Source organism: Corella eumyota, chromosome 7, assembly GCF_963082875.1.
Source record: "Corella eumyota chromosome 7, kaCorEumy4.1, whole genome shotgun sequence".
Classification (NCBI taxonomy): Eukaryota; Metazoa; Chordata; class Ascidiacea; order Phlebobranchia; family Corellidae; genus Corella; species Corella eumyota.
In genome coordinates this window covers 6,954,422-6,972,137 of record NC_137496.1, presented here as the reverse complement: position 1 = coordinate 6,972,137, position 17,716 = coordinate 6,954,422, and the positions used below count along the sequence as shown (strand labels likewise).

The 17,716-nt window shown below is 28.8% G+C and overlaps 18 non-coding genes across 18 annotated transcripts; 11 read left to right on the top strand and 7 right to left on the bottom strand.

Annotated features, from left to right (window-relative positions):
• Positions 1-141, top strand: LOC145761837 (U4 spliceosomal RNA). The gene has a single exon (XR_014287496.1). It is a non-coding gene; the product is annotated as a U4 spliceosomal RNA (small nuclear RNA).
• Positions 142-1,005: 864 nt separating this feature from the next.
• Positions 1,006-1,147, top strand: LOC145761939 (U4 spliceosomal RNA). Its single transcript, XR_014287592.1, has one exon. It is a non-coding gene; the product is annotated as a U4 spliceosomal RNA (small nuclear RNA).
• Positions 1,148-2,009: 862 nt separating this feature from the next.
• Positions 2,010-2,151, top strand: LOC145761878 (U4 spliceosomal RNA). The gene has a single exon (XR_014287533.1). It is a non-coding gene; the product is annotated as a U4 spliceosomal RNA (small nuclear RNA).
• An 863-nt stretch (positions 2,152-3,014) lies between these two features.
• On the top strand, positions 3,015-3,155 carry LOC145761917 (U4 spliceosomal RNA). Its single transcript, XR_014287571.1, has one exon. It is a non-coding gene; the product is annotated as a U4 spliceosomal RNA (small nuclear RNA).
• Positions 3,156-4,020: 865 nt separating this feature from the next.
• LOC145761934 (U4 spliceosomal RNA) lies at positions 4,021-4,161 on the top strand. The gene has a single exon (XR_014287587.1). It is a non-coding gene; the product is annotated as a U4 spliceosomal RNA (small nuclear RNA).
• An 866-nt stretch (positions 4,162-5,027) lies between these two features.
• Positions 5,028-5,168, top strand: LOC145761916 (U4 spliceosomal RNA). The gene has a single exon (XR_014287570.1). It is a non-coding gene; the product is annotated as a U4 spliceosomal RNA (small nuclear RNA).
• An 862-nt stretch (positions 5,169-6,030) lies between these two features.
• Positions 6,031-6,165, top strand: LOC145761946 (U4 spliceosomal RNA). The gene has a single exon (XR_014287598.1). It is a non-coding gene; the product is annotated as a U4 spliceosomal RNA (small nuclear RNA).
• Positions 6,166-7,013: 848 nt separating this feature from the next.
• On the top strand, positions 7,014-7,154 carry LOC145761909 (U4 spliceosomal RNA). Its single transcript, XR_014287563.1, has one exon. It is a non-coding gene; the product is annotated as a U4 spliceosomal RNA (small nuclear RNA).
• An 862-nt stretch (positions 7,155-8,016) lies between these two features.
• On the top strand, positions 8,017-8,151 carry LOC145761944 (U4 spliceosomal RNA). Its single transcript, XR_014287596.1, has one exon. It is a non-coding gene; the product is annotated as a U4 spliceosomal RNA (small nuclear RNA).
• An 848-nt stretch (positions 8,152-8,999) lies between these two features.
• Positions 9,000-9,140, top strand: LOC145761908 (U4 spliceosomal RNA). Its single transcript, XR_014287562.1, has one exon. It is a non-coding gene; the product is annotated as a U4 spliceosomal RNA (small nuclear RNA).
• An 862-nt stretch (positions 9,141-10,002) lies between these two features.
• LOC145761943 (U4 spliceosomal RNA) lies at positions 10,003-10,137 on the top strand. Its single transcript, XR_014287595.1, has one exon. It is a non-coding gene; the product is annotated as a U4 spliceosomal RNA (small nuclear RNA).
• A 1,920-nt stretch (positions 10,138-12,057) lies between these two features.
• Positions 12,058-12,129, bottom strand: Trnat-agu (transfer RNA threonine (anticodon AGU)). The gene has a single exon. It is a non-coding gene; the product is annotated as a tRNA-Thr (tRNA).
• A 1,479-nt stretch (positions 12,130-13,608) lies between these two features.
• Trnat-agu (transfer RNA threonine (anticodon AGU)) lies at positions 13,609-13,680 on the bottom strand. Its single transcript has one exon. It is a non-coding gene; the product is annotated as a tRNA-Thr (tRNA).
• A 661-nt stretch (positions 13,681-14,341) lies between these two features.
• Positions 14,342-14,413, bottom strand: Trnaq-uug (transfer RNA glutamine (anticodon UUG)). Its single transcript has one exon. It is a non-coding gene; the product is annotated as a tRNA-Gln (tRNA).
• Positions 14,414-15,151: 738 nt separating this feature from the next.
• Positions 15,152-15,223, bottom strand: Trnat-agu (transfer RNA threonine (anticodon AGU)). The gene has a single exon. It is a non-coding gene; the product is annotated as a tRNA-Thr (tRNA).
• Positions 15,224-15,883: 660 nt separating this feature from the next.
• Trnaq-uug (transfer RNA glutamine (anticodon UUG)) lies at positions 15,884-15,955 on the bottom strand. Its single transcript has one exon. It is a non-coding gene; the product is annotated as a tRNA-Gln (tRNA).
• A 738-nt stretch (positions 15,956-16,693) lies between these two features.
• Trnat-agu (transfer RNA threonine (anticodon AGU)) lies at positions 16,694-16,765 on the bottom strand. Its single transcript has one exon. It is a non-coding gene; the product is annotated as a tRNA-Thr (tRNA).
• A 661-nt stretch (positions 16,766-17,426) lies between these two features.
• On the bottom strand, positions 17,427-17,498 carry Trnaq-uug (transfer RNA glutamine (anticodon UUG)). The gene has a single exon. It is a non-coding gene; the product is annotated as a tRNA-Gln (tRNA).
• Between the last annotated feature and the right edge of the window lie 218 nt (positions 17,499-17,716).

Genomic DNA, 17,716 nt, shown 5'->3' with positions numbered 1-17,716 from the left:
AGCTTTGCGCACAGGCGATATCGTAACCGATGAGGTTTATCCGAGGTGCGATTATTGCTAGTTGAAAACTATTCCCAATACCCCGCCCTGACGACGTGAAAAACCGTTGGCCGAGGGAATTTCTGAAGATTTCCCAGTGAAGTCTTTTATTCTAAATCAAAAGCTGTTATGTAGGAGGTTTATGTGACAGGTTTTAACTGATAGATTTAAGTTTCGAAGCGCACCAATACCACATGCTTTGGTTTTTCGTCGAGTAATCGCAGCGAGCTCTAACACGTTTAAATAAAACCATTTTTTAATAAATTAAATAAAAAAATATCATAGAAAAAACCAAGGCTTTTATGATTTAGATTTATAAGTGTCGATTCAACGGACCTAAAAAATCTCGACCGACAAAAACTTGTTGGTCTATAATAAGGGTAAGTATATTAAACTTACCTCGGGTCTGAAAGGTTCCGGAATTAATTACCACACAAACCTTTGTTATTTTTAAATCGATTTATTCCCATTGTTAAAAATTACATAGTTTATGTAATAAAAATGTATTATGTTCATAATGTAGTTTTATTTAATTAACCAAAACCACTGAAAATTAACTTTCAAAATTATTAAGTAAAAACAATTTGAACAATGAATTTATTGATGCTGGAAAACTGTGAATTTTGTAAAATGTATGTCAAAAAAGTTATGCTTATCTTGATTATGTTGTGGTTGAATTTAAAAAAAAAATTTCCAGCATTTTGATAAAAACTTATAAGAAACAGCAAGATAAAATTTTATTTGACGACGTGAGGTATCGGATAAATAGTTGTTATACAATTTATTATTTTGGTGCTTTTATTAAACAAAAATGAAATCAGTTTTCTATGCTTAATAATTATGTTTAATGGTCAAACAAATTTGTTAATTAAAATTTTAATGTGTATTCCTTGATTAAAAATTTTTGTGCACCACAATTGGAAGCATTTTATATGAATAGGAAAGGTTATCTTGCCATTTTTTGATAGCTTTGCGCGCAGGCGATAACGTAACTGATGAGGTTTGTCCGAGGTGCGATTATTGCTAGTTGAAAACTATTCCCAATACCCCGCCCTGACGACGTGAAAAACCGTTGGCCGAGGGAATTTCTGAAGATTTCCCAGTGAAATCTTTTATTCTAAATCAAAAGCTTTTATGTAGGAGGTTTATGTGACAGGTTTTAACTGATAGATTTAAGTTTCGAAGCGCACCAATACCACATGCTTTGGTTTTTCGTCGAGTAATCGCAGCAAGCTCTAACACGTTTAAATAAAACCATTTTTTAATAAATTAAATAAAAAAATATCATAGAAAAAACCAAGGCTTTTATGATTTAGATTTATAAGTGTCGATTCAACGGACCTAAAAAATCTCGACCGACAAAAACTTGTTGGTCTATAATAAGGGTTAGTATATTAAACTTACCTCGGGTACGAAAGGTTCCGGATTGAATTACCACACAAACCTTTGTTATTTTTGAATTGATTTATTCCCATTTTTAAAAATTACATAGTTTATGTGATAAAATTTTATTGGGTTTACAATCTTTTTTTATTAAAATAACCAAAACCGCTTAAAATTAACTTTCAAAATTATTAAGTAAAAACAAATTGAATAATAAATTTATTGATACTGGAAAACTGTAAATTTTTTAAATGTATGTCAAAAACGTTGTGCTTATCTTGATTATGTTGTGGTTAAATTAAAAAAAAAAATTTCCAGCATTTTGATAAAAACTTATAAGAAACAGCAAGATAAAATTTTATATGACGACGTTAGGTATCGGATAAATAGTTGTTATACAATTTATTATTTTGGTGCTTTTATTAAACAAAAATGAAATTAGTTTTCTATGCTTAATAATTATGTTTAATGGTCAAACAAATTTGTTAATTAAAACTTTAATGTGTATTCCTTGATTAAAAATTTTTGCGCACCACAAATGGAAGCATTTTATTTGAATAGGAAAGGTTATCTTGCCATTTTTTGATAGCTTTGCGCAGAGGCGATATCGTAACCGATGAGGTTTATCCGGGGTGCGATTATTGCTAGTTGAAAACTATTCCCAATACCCCGCCCTGACGACGTGAAAAACCGTTGGCCGAGTCAATTTCTGAAGGTTTCCCTATGAAGTTTTATATTCTAAATCAAAGCTGTCATGTAAGAGGTTTATGCGACAGGTTTTGACTGATAGATTTAAGGTTCGAAACGCACCAATACCACATGCTTTGGTTTTTTGTCGAGTAATTGCGGCGAGCTCTCTAACACGTTCAAATAAAATCATTTTTTAATAAATTAAATAAAAAATATCATAGAAAAAACCAAGGCTTTTACGATTTAGATTTATAAGTGTCGATTCAACGGACCTAAAAAATCTCGACCGACAAAAACTTGTTGGTCTATAATAAGGGTTAGTATATTAAACTTACCTCGGGTCTGAAAGGTTCCGGAATTAATTACCACACAAACCTTTGTTATATTTAAATCGATTTATTCCCATTGTTAAAAATTACATAGTTTATGTAATAAAAATGTATTATGTTCATAATGTAGTTTTATTTAATTAACCAAAACCACTGAAAATTAACTTTCAAAATTATTAAGTAAAAACAAATTGAACAATGAATTTATTGATGCTGGAAAACTGTGAATTTTGTAAAATGTATGTCAAAAAAGTTGTGCTTATCTTGATTATGTTGTGTTTGAATTTAAAAAAAAAATTTTCAGCATTTTGATAAAAACTTATAAGAAACAGCAAGATAAAATTTTATTTGACGACGTGAGGTATCGGATAAATAGTTGTTATACAATTTATTATTTTGGTGCTTTTATTAAAGAAAAATGAAATCAGTTTTCTATGCTTAATAATTATGTTTAATGGTCAAACAAATTTGTTAATTAAAATTTTAATGTGTATTCCTTGATTAAAAATTTTTGTGCACCACAAATGGAAGCATTTTATTTGAATAGGAAAGGTTATCTTACCATTTTTTGAAAGCTTTGCGCGCAGGCGATAACGTAACTGATGAGGTTTGTCCGAGGTGCGATTATTGCTAGTTGAAAACTATTCCCAATACCCCGCCCTGACGACGTGAAAAACCGTTAGCCGAGGCAATTTCTGAAGATTTCCTTGTAAAGTCTTTTAATCTTTAATCAAAACCTTTTATATAAGAGGTTTATGTAACAGGTTTTGATTAATAGATTTAAGGTTCGAAACGCACCAATACCACATGCTTTGGTTTTTCGTCGAGTAATCGCAGCGAGCTCTAACACGTTTAAATAAAACCATTTTTTAATAAATTAAATAAAAAAATATCATAGAAAAAACCAAGGCTTTTACGATTTAGATTTATAAGTGTCGATTCAACGGACCTACAAAATCTCGACCGACAAAAATTTGTTGGTCTATAATAAGGGTTAGTATATTAAACTTACCTCGGGTCTGAAAGGTTCCGAAATTAATTACCACACAAAACTTTGTTATTTTTAAATCGATTTATTCCCATTATTAAAAATTACATAGTTTATGTGATAAAAATGTATTATGTTCATAATGTAGTTTTATTTAATTAACTAAAACCACTGAAAATTAACTTTCAAAATTATTAAGTAAAAACAAATTAAATAATGAATTTATTGATGCTGGAAAACTGTGAATTTTGTAATATGTATGACAAAAAAGTTGTGCTTATCTTGATTATGTTGTGGTTAAATTTAAAAAAAAAATTTCCAGCATTTTGATAAAAACTTATTAGAAACAGCAAGATAAAATTTTACTTGACGACGTGAGGTATCGGATAAATAGTTGTTATACAATTTATTATTTTGGTGCTTTTATTAAACAAAAATGAAATCAGTTTTCTATGCTTAATAATTATGTTTAATGGTCAAACAAATTTGTTAATTAAAATTTTAATGTGTATTCCTTGATTAAAAATTTTTGTGCACCACAAATGGAAGCATTTTATTTGAATAGGAAAGGTTATCTTGCCATTTTTTGATAGCTTTGCGCGCAGGCGATAACGTAACTGATGAGGTTTGTCCGAGGTGCGATTATTGCTAGTTGAAAACTATTCCAAATACCCCGCCCTGACGACGTGAAAAACCGTTAGCCGAGGCAATTTCTGAAGATTTCCTTGTAAATTCTTTTATTCTTTAATCAAAACTATTTATATAAGAGGTTTATGTAACAGGTTTTGATTAATAGATTTAAGGTTCGAAACGCACCAATACCACATGTTTTGGTTTTTTGTCGAGTAATAGCGGTGGGCTCTCTAACACGTTCAAATAAAATCATTTTTTAATAAATTAAATAAAAAATATCATAGAAAAAACCAAGGCTTTTACGATTTAGATTTATAAGTGTCGATTCAACGGACCTAAAAAATCTCGACCGACAAAAACTTGTTGGTCTATAATAAGGGTAAGTATATTACACTTACCTCGGGTACGAAAGGTTCCGGATTGGATTACCACACAAACCTTTGTTATTTTTGAATTGAATTATTCCCATTTTTAAAAATTACATAGTTTATGTGATAAAATTTTATTGGGTTTATAATCTTTTTTTATTTAAATAACCAAAACCACTGAAAATTAACTTTCAAAATTATTAAGTAAAAACAAATTGAATAATAAATTTATTGATACTGGAAAACTGTGAATTTTTTTAAATGTATGTCAAAAAAGTTGTGCTTATCTTGATTATGTTGTGGTTAAATTTAAAAAAAAAATTTCCAGCATTTTGATAAAAACTTATAAGAAACAGCAAGATAAAATTTTACTTGACGACGTTAGGTATCGGATAAATAGTTGTTGTACAATTTATTATTTTGGTGCTTTTATTAAACAATAATGAAATTAGTTTTCTATGCTTAATAATTATGTTTAATGGTCAAACAAATTTGTTAATAAAAACTTTATTGTGTATTCCTTGATTAAAAATTTTTGGGCACCACAAATGGAAGCATTTTATTTGAATAGGAAAGGTTATCTTGCCATTTTTTGATAGCTTTGCGCAGAAGCGATATCGTAACTGATGAGGTTTATCCGAAGTGCAATTATTGATAGTTGAAAACTATTCCCAATACCCCGCCCTGACGACGTGAAAAACCGTTGGCCGAGGCAATTTCTGAACATTTCCTTGTAAAGTATTTTATTCTTAATCAAAACCTTTCATATAAGAGGTTTATGTGACAGGTTTTGATTAATAGATTTAAGGTTCGAAACGCACCAATACCACATGCTTTGATTTTTCGTCGAGTAATCGCGGCGAGCTCTAACACGTTCAAATAAAACCATTTTTTAATAAATTAAATAAAAAATAAAATAGAAAAAACCAAGGCTTTTACGATTTAGATTTATAAGTGTCGATTCAACGGACCTAAAAAATCTCGACCAACAAAAACTTGTTGGTCTATATTAAGGGTTAGTATATTAAACTTACCTCGGGTACGAAAGGTTCCGGATTTGATTACCACACAAAACTTTGTTGTTTTTGAATTGATTTTTTCTCATTTTCAAAAATTACATAGTTTTTGTGATAAAATTTTATTGGGTTTATAATCTTTTTTATTTAAATAACCAAAACCACTGAAAATTATCTTTCAAAATTATAAAATAAAAATAAACTGAACATAGAATTTATAGATGCTAAAAGACTGTGAATTTTTTAAAATGTATGTCAAAAAAGTGGTAGTTGTCTTGATTATGTTGTGGTTAAATTTAAAAAAAAAATTTCCAACATTCTGATAAAAGCTTATAAGAAACAGCAAGATAAAATTTTACTTGGCGACGTGAGGTATCGGATAAATAGTTGTTATACAATATATTATTTTGGTGCTTTTATTAAGCAAAAATGAAATTAGTTTTCTATGCGTAATGGTTATGTTTAATGGTAAAACAAATTCGTTAATTAAAATTTTAATGTGTATTCCTTGATTAAAAATTTTTGCGCACCACAAATGGAAGCATTTTATTTGAATAGGAAAAGTTATCTTGCCATTTTGTGATAGCTTTGCGCAGAGGCGATATCGTAACTGATGAGGTTTATCAGAAGTGCGATTATTGCTAGTTGAAAACTATTCTCAATACCCCGCGACGTGAAAAACCGTTGTCCGAGGAAATTTCTGAAGATTTCCTTGTAAAGTCTTATATTCTTAATCAAAACCTTTCATATAAGAGGTTTATGTGACAGGTTTTGATTAATAGATTTAAGGTTCGAAACGCACCAATACCACATGCTTTGGTTTTTCGTCGAGCTCTAACACGTTCAAATAAAACCATTTTTAATAAATTAAATAAAAAATATCATAGAAAAAACCAAGGCCTTTACGATTTAGATTTATAAATGTCGATTTAACAAACCTACGAAATCTCGACCGACAAAAACTTGTTGGTCTATAATAAGGGTAAGTATATTAAACTTACCTCGGGTACGAAAGGTTCCGGATTGGATTACCACACAAACCTTTGTTATTTTGAATTGATTTATTCCCATTTTTAAAAATTACATAGTTTATGTGATAAAATTTTATTGGGTTTATAATCTTTTTTTATTTAAATAACCAAAACCACTGATAATTAACTTTTAAAATTATTAAGTAAAAACAAATTGAATAATAAATTTATTGATACTGGAAAACTGTGAATTTTTTTAAATGTATGTCAAAAAAGTTGTGCTTATCTTGATTATGTTGTGGTTAAATTTAAAAAAAAATTTTCCAGCATTTTGATAAAAACTTAAAAGAAACAGCAAGATAAAATTTTACTTGACGACGTGAGGTATCGGATAAATAGTTGTTATACAATTTATTATTTTGGTGCTTTTATTAAACAAAAATGAAATCAGTTTTCTATGCTTAATAATTATGTTTAATGGTCAAACAAATTTGTTAATTAAAATTTTAATGTGTATTCCTTGATTAAAAATTTTTGCGCACCACAAATGGAAGCATTTTATTTGAATAGGAAAGGTTATCTTGCCATTTTTTGTTAGCTTTGCGCAGAGGCGATATCGTAACTGATGAGGTTTATCCGAAGTGCAATTATTGATAGTTGAAAACTATTCCCAATACCCCGCCCTGACGACGTGAAAAACCGTTGGCCAAGGCAATTTCTGAAGATTTCCTTGTAAAGTATTTTATTCTTAATCAAAACCTTTCATATAAGAGGTTTATGTGACAGGTTTTGATTAATAGATTTAAGGTTCGAAACGCACCAATACCACATGCTTTGATTTTTCGCCGAGTAATCGCGGCGAGCTCTAACACGTTCAAATAAAACCATTTTTTAATAAATTAAATAAAAAATAAAATAGAAAAAACCAAGGCTTTTACGATTTAGATTTATAAGTGTCGATTCAACGGACCTAAAAAATCTCGACCAACAAAAACTTGTTGGTCTAAAATAAGGGTTAGTATATTAAACTTACCTCGGGTACGAAAGGTTCCGGATTTGATTACCACACAAAACTTTGTTGTTTTTGATTTAATTTTTTCTCATTTTCAAAAATTACATAGTTTTTGTGATAAAATTTTATTGGGTTTATAATCTTTTTTATTTAAATAACCAAAACCACTGAAAATTATCTTTCAAAATTATAAAGTAAAAATAAACTGAACATAGAATTTATAGATGCTAAAAGACTGTGAATTTTTTAAAATGTATGTCAAAAAAGTAGTAGTTGTCTTGATTATGTTGTGGTTAAATTTAAAAAAAAAATTTCCAACATTCTGATAAAAGCTTATAAGAAACAGCAAGATAAAATTTTACTTGGCGACGTGAGGTATCGGATAAATAGTTGTTATACAATATATTATTTTGGTGCTTTTATTAAGCAAATATGAAATTAGTTTTCTATGCGTAATGGTTATGTTTAATGGTAAAACAAATTCGTTAATTAAAATTTTAATGTGTATTCCTTGATTAAAAATTTTTGCGCACCACAAATGGAAGCATTTTATTTGAATAGGAAAAGTTATCTTGCCATTTTGTGATAGCTTTGCGCAGAGGCGATATCGTAACTGATGAGGTTTATCAGAAGTGCGATTATTGCTAGTTGAAAACTATTCTCAATACCCCGCGACGTGAAAAACCGTTGTCCGAGGCAATTTCTGAAGATTTCCTTGTAAAGTCTTATATTCTTAATCAAAACCTTTCATATAAGAGGTTTATGTGACAGGTTTTGATTAATAGATTTAAGGTTCGAAACGCACCAATACCACATGCTTTGGTTTTTCGTCGAGCTCTAACACGTTCAAATAAAACCATTTTTAATAAATTAAATAAAAAATATCATAGAAAAAACCAAGGCCTTTACGATTTAGATTTATAAATGTCGATTTAACAAACCTACGAAATCTCGACCGACAAAAACTTGTTGGTCTATAATAAGGGTAAGTATATTAAACTTACCTCGGGTACGAAAGGTTCCGGATTGGATTACCACACAAACCTTTGTTATTTTGAATTGATTTATTCCCATTTTTAAAAATTACATAGTTTATGTGATAAAATTTTATTGGGTTTATAATCTTTTTTTATTTAAATAACCAAAACCACTGATAATTAACTTTTAAAATTATTAAGTAAAAACAAATTGAATAATAAATTTATTGATACTGGAAAACTGTGAATTTTTTTAAATGTATGTCAAAAAAGTTGTGCTTATCTTGATTATGTTGTGGTTAAATTTAAAAAAAAATTTTCCAGCATTTTGATAAAAACTTAAAAGAAACAGCAAGATAAAATTTTACTTGACGACGTGAGGTATCGGATAAATAGTTGTTATACAATTTATTATTTTGGTGCTTTTATTAAACAAAAATGAAATCAGTTTTCTATGCTTAATAATTATGTTTAATGGTCAAACAAATTTGTTAATTAAAATTTTAATGTGTATTCCTTGATTAAAAATTTTTGCGCACCACAAATGGAAGCATTTTATTTGAATAGGAAAGGTTATCTTGCCATTTTTTGTTAGCTTTGCGCAGAGGCGATATCGTAACTGATGAGGTTTATCCGAAGTGCAATTATTGATAGTTGAAAACTATTCCCAATACCCCGCCCTGACGACGTGAAAAACCGTTGGCCAAGGCAATTTCTGAAGATTTCCTTGTAAAGTATTTTATTCTTAATCAAAACCTTTCATATAAGAGGTTTATGTGACAGGTTTTGATTAATAGATTTAAGGTTCGAAACGCACCAATACCACATGCTTTGATTTTTCGCCGAGTAATCGCGGCGAGCTCTAACACGTTCAAATAAAACCATTTTTTAATAAATTAAATAAAAAATAAAATAGAAAAAACCAAGGCTTTTACGATTTAGATTTATAAGTGTCGATTCAACGGACCTAAAAAATCTCGACCAACAAAAACTTGTTGGTCTAAAATAAGGGTTAGTATATTAAACTTACCTCGGGTACGAAAGGTTCCGGATTTGATTACCACACAAAACTTTGTTGTTTTTGAATTAATTTTTTCTCATTTTCAAAAATTACATAGTTTTTGTGATAAAATTTTATTGGGTTTATAATCTTTTTTATTTAAATAACCAAAACCACTGAAAATTATCTTTCAAAATTATAAAATAAAAATAAACTGAACATAGAATTTATAGATGCTAAAAGACTGTGAATTTTTTAAAATGTATGTCAAAAAAGTGGTAGTTGTCTTGATTATGTTGTGGTTAAATTTAAAAAAAAAATTTTCAACATTCTGATAAAAGCTTATAAGAAACAACAAGATAAAATTTTACTTGGCGACGTGAGGTATCGGATAAATAGTTGTTATACAATATATTATTTTGGTGCTTTTATTAAGCAAAAATGAAATTAGTTTTCTATGCGTAATGATTATGTTTAATGGTAAAACAAATTCGTTAATTAAAATTTTAATGTGTATTCCTTGATTAAAAATTTTTGCGCACCACAAATGGAAGCATTTTATTTGAATAGGAAAGGTTATCTTGCCATTTTTTGAAAGCTTTGCGCAGAGGCGATATCGTAACTGATGAGGTTTATCAGAAGTGCGATTATTGCTAGTTGAAAACTATTCCCAATACCCCGCGACGTGAAAAACCGTTGTCCGAGGGAATTTCTGAAGATTTCCTTGTAAAGTCTTATATTCTTAATCAAAACCTTTCATAAAAGAGGTTTATGTGACAGGTTTTGATTAATAGATTTAAGGTTCGAAACGCACCAATACCACATGCTTTGGTTTTTCGTCGAGCTCTAACACGTTCAAATAAAACCATTTTTAATAAATTAAATAAAAAATATCATAGAAAAAACCAAGGCCTTTACGATTTAGATTTATAAGTGTCGATTCAACGGACCTTAAAAATCTCGACCGACAAAAACTTGTTGGTCTATATTAAGGGTAAGTATATTAAACTTACCTCGGGTACGAAAGGTTCCGGATTTGATTACCACACAAAACTTTGTTATTTTTGAATTGATTTATTCTCCTTTTTAAAAATTACATAGTTTATGTGATAAAATTTTATTGGGTTTATAATCTTTTTTTATTTAAATAACCAAAACCACTGAAAATTTACTTTCAGAATTATTAAGTAAAAATAAACTGAACATAGAATTTATAGATGCTAAAAAACTGTAAATTTTTTAAAATGTATGTCAAAAAAGTGGTAAAAAAACGTTCTTTAATTAAATATTATAGTTTTTTCTACATTGTTTTTAAATTTCTAAAGCTAAAAATAATCTGAAATGTAAATTATACATATTTGTTATTTAATTGAACCCAAGATTTCCCGTATACTAGACAGGTGCTTGGCATTGAATTATGATTTTTACTTTGGTGCGCGAGGCCCCATTTTAATTCGCGTGAATGACCAAAATTTTATATTAATTTGCAAATTTAGTATTGGATAATAGTAACGACATTTTAGTGTCGACAAATCAAAAACATATTTCTGGTTTTTAATGTTTAAGTCAAATAACCCAAGGCAATGTAAACGAAATTTGTAATTTTAACCGAAACAAGCTAAAAATTGTACTACAAAATTTAAAATATACTTAAAAACACACGTTTTTTAATTTTATTAAAAAGAATTATAAAATAAAAGTTAATTAATACAGCTGAAAACTGGGTCTGCCCTGAAAAAGACTGGAACCGCTTACAAGTCGGCTAACCAAGAGCAACAATTTACTTGGCTTATTGCTCTAGGGGTATGATTCCTTGGATGAAAGAGGCCCCGCCCCGGGTTCAGATCCTGGACAATTATTATGCTCGAATTGTCATGCATTACTTTTGAATAAAATTCTGCATTAAATAATGTGATCTTAGCCAAAATAGCTTCCCTTTTTATTCGTCAAATTGCCGAATAAAATTTTAAATTTTAACCACAAGATAACTACGACATTCTTTTCGACAAATAGTGTAAAATATTAAAAAAATCTTGCCTTCACAGATCATAACCTGTATTTATTTTATTTATATTTTTTGTAAATTAAATTGTCAGTATGATTTGCATATTGAATTACGTACCCGTTTCATCTGCCCTGTTGCGTAAAATAGTATATTTTAAATTTACTTATCTTTATGGAAATCTTGGCCATAAAGTCACATTTGTTACCACTCTCAACTTTACTTTTTCAGTTTAAAATTTAAAAAAACTTCAGTATGATTGTTAGTAATAACAACAGTTAGATTTATAATGTAGCTACTAGGTCCACAAAATGATTTAAAAAAACTTTAAATTAAATATATTGGTTTGGCAAAACCAAATTTAAAAAAACAAAAACTGAACATGTATCGTTTTGAAATTAAACATGGGAGTCCGCGTATAACAAAGAAATAATCATACAACCAAATCTAGTACAGACCAACGAGCCGTATAATAGTAAAGATCTTTTTTTAGTGAATATCGTTAGAAAGTGCCTTAATTTCGTTAACGTTGATCAGTTAAAAAAACATAATCTAACAAAAAGTGATTAATAACTGATTTCGTCAAAATATAAATAAAATAAACAAAAATACGATTATAAGAACTCTCATAGTTGTGCGGTGTTAAAATAGGCGTTACTGGGGTTCGAACCAAGGATCTCCTGTTTACTAGACAGGCGCTTTACCACTAAGCCGTAACGCCTTTAAAGAAAGACAATGTATTAGTTACAAGTAAATGTATTTTACAAAGTGAAATATCTTAAATTTCAATTTTTGTTAAAAATTCCCACAATAATTTAAATTTGTTTTTATTTTAGGGTAATTGAGCGTCATATTCATGCAATATATTAATGCGATTTAAAAAATTGCCTTTAAAAGATTTAGAAATTTTAACATTAAAGTGAAATTAATAACTTTTAATATCTTTAACAATGACGTCCAGTGGTGTTACGGTTAGTACTATAGTCTTTGATTACATCCGTCCATGTTCAAATCTCAGCGAAACCATAAAAATTATTTTTAAGTAACTTATGTGTATTTTTAAGTGTGTTGAAATAAATCTACGGCAGACAATAACACTTTTTTGTGACAAAAACCTAACGTAGTTTAAGTGCATCTCATAGAATCAAAATATCAATAAAATATTTGTTTTAAAAAAATCGAATGCGCGACCTAAACCTAGAGTAACATCAGTTACTTTGACCCAGTCTGGGGTTGCCTTTTAGCAGTTTGGCATATTATATAGATTATAATTGCCCGATAATTATTCTGCTGAAAAAGTGCTGGCTCTGCAGGAGATTATAGCGCCAAACTTGAAAGAACAAAACAGTTATTTAAAAATTGCTTTTAAAAAATGAAAAAATAACTTTAAAGGTCCTGCCGAGATTTAAACTCGGATCGATGGATTCAAAGTCCACAGTGTAAACCGTTACACCACAGGGCCACATCGTTACGGCTCTTTAAAATTACTAATTTAATTTTGAGGTTAAAATTCTTACATATTTAAATGCAAATATTTAGGATGTTTTGCAAGATTTTACATTTTATTAAATACTAACTGTCTTTAGTTGTTGGTTGTTTACAAGAATATAAAATTCTGGCTAATTTCTTCCGAAAATAAACAATAAATTTAAGCTTCACAAACATAACCTGTATTTATTTTATTTATATTTTTTGTAAATTAAATTGTCAGTATGATTTGCATATTGAATTACGTACCCGAAAAAGTTTTCATTTCATCTGCCCTGTTGGGTAACATAGTATATTTTAAATTTACTTATCTTTATGGAAATCTTGGGCATAAAGTCACATTTGTTACCACTCTCAACTTTACTTTTTCAGTTTAAAATTTAAAAAACTTTAAATTAAATATATTGGTTTGGCAAAACCAAATTTAAAAAAACAAAAACTGAACATGTATCGTTTTGAAATTAAACATGGGAGTCCGCGTATAACAAAGAAATAATCATACAACCAAATCTAGTACAGACCAACGAGCCGTATAATAGTAAAGATCTTTTTTTAGTGAATATCGTTAGAAAGTGCCTTAATTTCGTTAACGTTGATCAGTTAAAAAAACATAATCTAACAAAAAGTGATTAATAACTGATTTCGTCAAAATATAAATAAAATAAACAAAAATACGATTATAAGGACTCTCATAGTTGTGCGGTGTTAAAATAGGCGTTACTGGGGTTCGAACCCAGGATCTCCTGTTTACTAGACAGGCGCTTTACCACTAAGCCATAACGCCTTTAAAGAAAGACAATGTATTAGTTACAAGTAAATGTATTTTACAATGTGAAATATCTTAAATTTCAATTTTTGTTAAAAATTCCCACAATAATTTAAATTTGTTATTATTTTAGGGTAATTGAGCGTCATATTCATGCAATATATTAATGCGATTTAAAAATTGGACTTCAAAAGATTTAGAAATTTTAACATTAAAGTGAAATTAATATCTTTTAATATCTTTAACAATGACGTCCAGTGGTGTTACGGTTAGTACTATAGTCTTTGATTACATCCGTCCATGTTCAAATCTCAGCGAAACCATAAAAATTACTTTTAAGTAACTTATGTGTATTTTTAAGTGTGTTGAAATAAATCTACGGCAGACAATAACACTTTTTTGTGACAAAAACCTAACGTAGTTTAAGTGCATCTCATAGAATCAAAATATCAATAAAATATTTGTTTTAAAAAAATCGAATGCGCGACCTAAACCTAGAGTAACATCAGTTACTTTGACCCAGTCTGGGGTTGCCTTTTAGCAGTTTGGTATATTATATAGATTATAATTGCCCGATAATTATTCTGCTGAAAAAGTGCTGGCTCTGCAGGAGATTATAGCGCCAAACTTGAAAGAACAAAACAGTTATTTAAAAATTGCTTTTAAAAAATAACTTTAAAGGTCCTGCCGAGATTTGAACTCGGATCGATGGATTCAAAGTCCACAGTGCTAACCGTTACACCACAGGGCCACATCATTACGGCTCTTTAAAATTACTAATTTAATTTTGAGGTTAAAATTCTTACATATTTAAATGCAAATATTTAGGATGTTTTGCAAGATTTTACATTTTATTAAATACTAACTGTCTTTAGTTGTTGGTTGTTTACAAGAATATAAAATTCTGGCTAATTTCTTCCGAAAATAAACAATAAATTTAAGCTTCACAAACATAACCTGTATTTATTTTAATTATATTTTTTGTAAATTAAATTGTCAGTATGATTTGCATATTGAATTACGTACCCGAAAAAGTTTTCATTTCATCTGCCCTGTTGGGTAACATAGTATATTTTAAATTTACTTATCTTTATGGAAATCTTGGGCATAAAGTCACATTTGTTACCACTCTCAACTTTACTTTTTCAGTTTAAAATTTAAAAAACTTTAAATTAAATATATTGGTTTGGCAAAACCAAATTTAAAAAAACAAAAACTGAACATGTATCGTTTTGAAATTAAACATGGGAGTCCGCGTATAACAAAGAAATAATCATACAACCAAATCTAGTACAGACCAACGAGCCGTATAATAGTAAAGATCTTTTTTTAGTGAATATCGTTAGAAAGTGCCTTAATTTCGTTAACGTTGATCAGTTAAAAAAACATAATCTAACAAAAAGTGATTAATAACTGATTTCGTCAAAATATAAATAAAATAAACAAAAATACGATTATAAGAACTCTCATAGTTGTGCGGTGTTAAAATAGGCGTTACTGGGGATCGAACCCAGGATCTCCTGTTTACTAGACAGGCGCTTTACCACTAAGCCATAACGCCTTTAAAGAAAGACAATGTATTAGTTACAAGTAAATGTATTTTACAAAGTGAAATATCTTAAATTTCAATTTTTGTTAAAAATTCCCACAATAATTTAAATTTGTTATTATTTTAGGGTAATTGAGCATCATATTCATGCAATATATTAATGCGATTTAAAAATTGGACTTCAAAAGATTTAGAAATTTTAACATTAAAGTGAAATTAATATCTTTTAATATCTTTAACAATGACGTCCAGTGGTGTTACGGTTAGTACTATAGTCTTTGATTACATCCGTCCATGTTCAAATCTCAGCGAAACCATAAAAATTATTTTTAAGTAACTTATGTGTATTTTTAAGTGTGTTGAAGTAAATCTACGGCAGACAATACACTTTTTTGTGATAAAAACCTAACGTAGTTTAAGTGCATCTCATAGAATCAAAATATCAATAAAATATTTGTTTTAAAAAAATCGAATGCGCGACCTAAACCTAGAGTAACATCAGTTACTTTGACCCAGTCTGGGGTTGCCTTTTAGCAGTTTGGTATATTATATAGATTATAATTGCCCGATAATTATTCTGCTGAAAAAGTGCTGGCTCTGCAGGAGATTATAGCGCCAAACTTGAAAGAACAAAACAGTTATTTAAAAATTGCTTTTAAAAAATAACTTTAAAGGTCCTGCCGAGATTTGAACTCGGATCGATGGATTCAAAGTCCACAGTGCTAACCGCTACACCACAGGGCCACATCGTTACGGCTCTTTAAAATTACTAATTTAATTTTGAGGTTAAAATTCTTACATATTTAAATGCAAATATTTAGGATGTTTTGCAAGATTTTACATTTTATTAAATACTAACTGTCTTTAGTTGTTGGTTGTTTACAAGAATATAAAATTCTGGCTAATTTCTTCCGGAAATAAACAATAAATTTAAGCTTCACAAACATAACCTGTATTTATTTTATTTATATTTTTTGTAAATTAAATTGTCAGTATGATTTGCATATTGAATTACGTACCCGAAAAAGTTTTCATTTCATCTGCCCTGTTGGGTAACATAGTATATTTTAAATTTACTTATCTTTATGGAAATCTTGGGCATAAAGTCACATTTGTTACCACTCTCAACTTTACTTTTTCAGTTTAAAATTTAAAAAACTTTAAATTAAATATATTGGTTTGGCAAAACCAAATTTAAAAAAACAAAAACTGAACATGTATCGTTTTGAAATTAAACATGGGAGTCCGCGTATAACAAAGAAATAATCATACAACCAAATCTAGTACAGACCAACGAGCCGTATAATAGTAAAGATCTTTTTTTAGTGAATATCGTTAGAAAGTGCCTTAATTTCGTTAACGTTGATCAGTTAAAAAAACATAATCTAACAAAAAGTGATTAATAACTGATTTCGTCAAAATATAAATAAAATAAACAAAAATACGATTATAAGAACTCTCATAGTTGTGCGGTGTTAAAATAGGCGTTACTGGGGTTCGAACCCAGGATCTCCTGTTTACTAGACAGGCGCTTTACCACTAAGCCATAACGCCTTTAAAGAAAGACAATGTATTAGTTACAAGTAAATGTATTTTACAAAGTGAAATATCTTAAATTTCAATTTTTGTTAAAAATTCCCACAATAATTTAAATTTGTTTTTATTTTAGGGTAATTGAGCGTCATATTCATGCAATATATTAATGCGATTTAAAAAATTGCCTTTAAAAGATTTAGAAATTTTAACATTAAAGTGAAATTAATAACTTTTAATATCTTTAACAATGACGTCCAGTGGTGTTACGGTTAGTACTATAGTCTTTGATTACATCCGTCCATGTTCAAATCTCAGCGAAACCATAAAAATTATTTTTAAGTAACTTATGTGTATTTTTAAGTGTGTTGAAATAAATCTACGGCAGACAATAACACTTTTTTGTGACAAAAACCTAACGTAGTTTAAGTGCATCTCATAGAATCAAAATATCAATAAAATATTTGTTTTAAAAAAATCGAATGCGCGACCTAAACCTAGAGTAACATCAGTTACTTTGACCCAGTCTGGGGTTGCCTTTTAGCAGTTTGGTATATTATATAGATTATAATTGCCCGATAATTATTCTGCTGAAAAAGTGCTGGCTCTGCAGGAGATTATAGCGCCAAACTTGAAAGAACAAAACAGTTATTTAAAAATTGCTTTTAAAAAATAACTTTAAAGGTCCTGCCGAGATTTGAACTCGGATCGATGGATTCAAAGTCCACAGTGCTAACCGTTACACCACAGGGCCACATCGTTACGGCTCTTTAAAATTACTAATTTAATTTTGAGGTTAAAATTCTTACATATTTAAATGCAAATATTTAGGATGTTTTGCAAGATTTTACATTTTATTAAATACTAACTGTCTTTAGTTGTTGGTTGTTTACAAGAATATAAAATTCTGGCTAATTTCTTCCGAAAATAAACAATAAATTTAAGCTTCACAAACATAACCTGTATTTATTT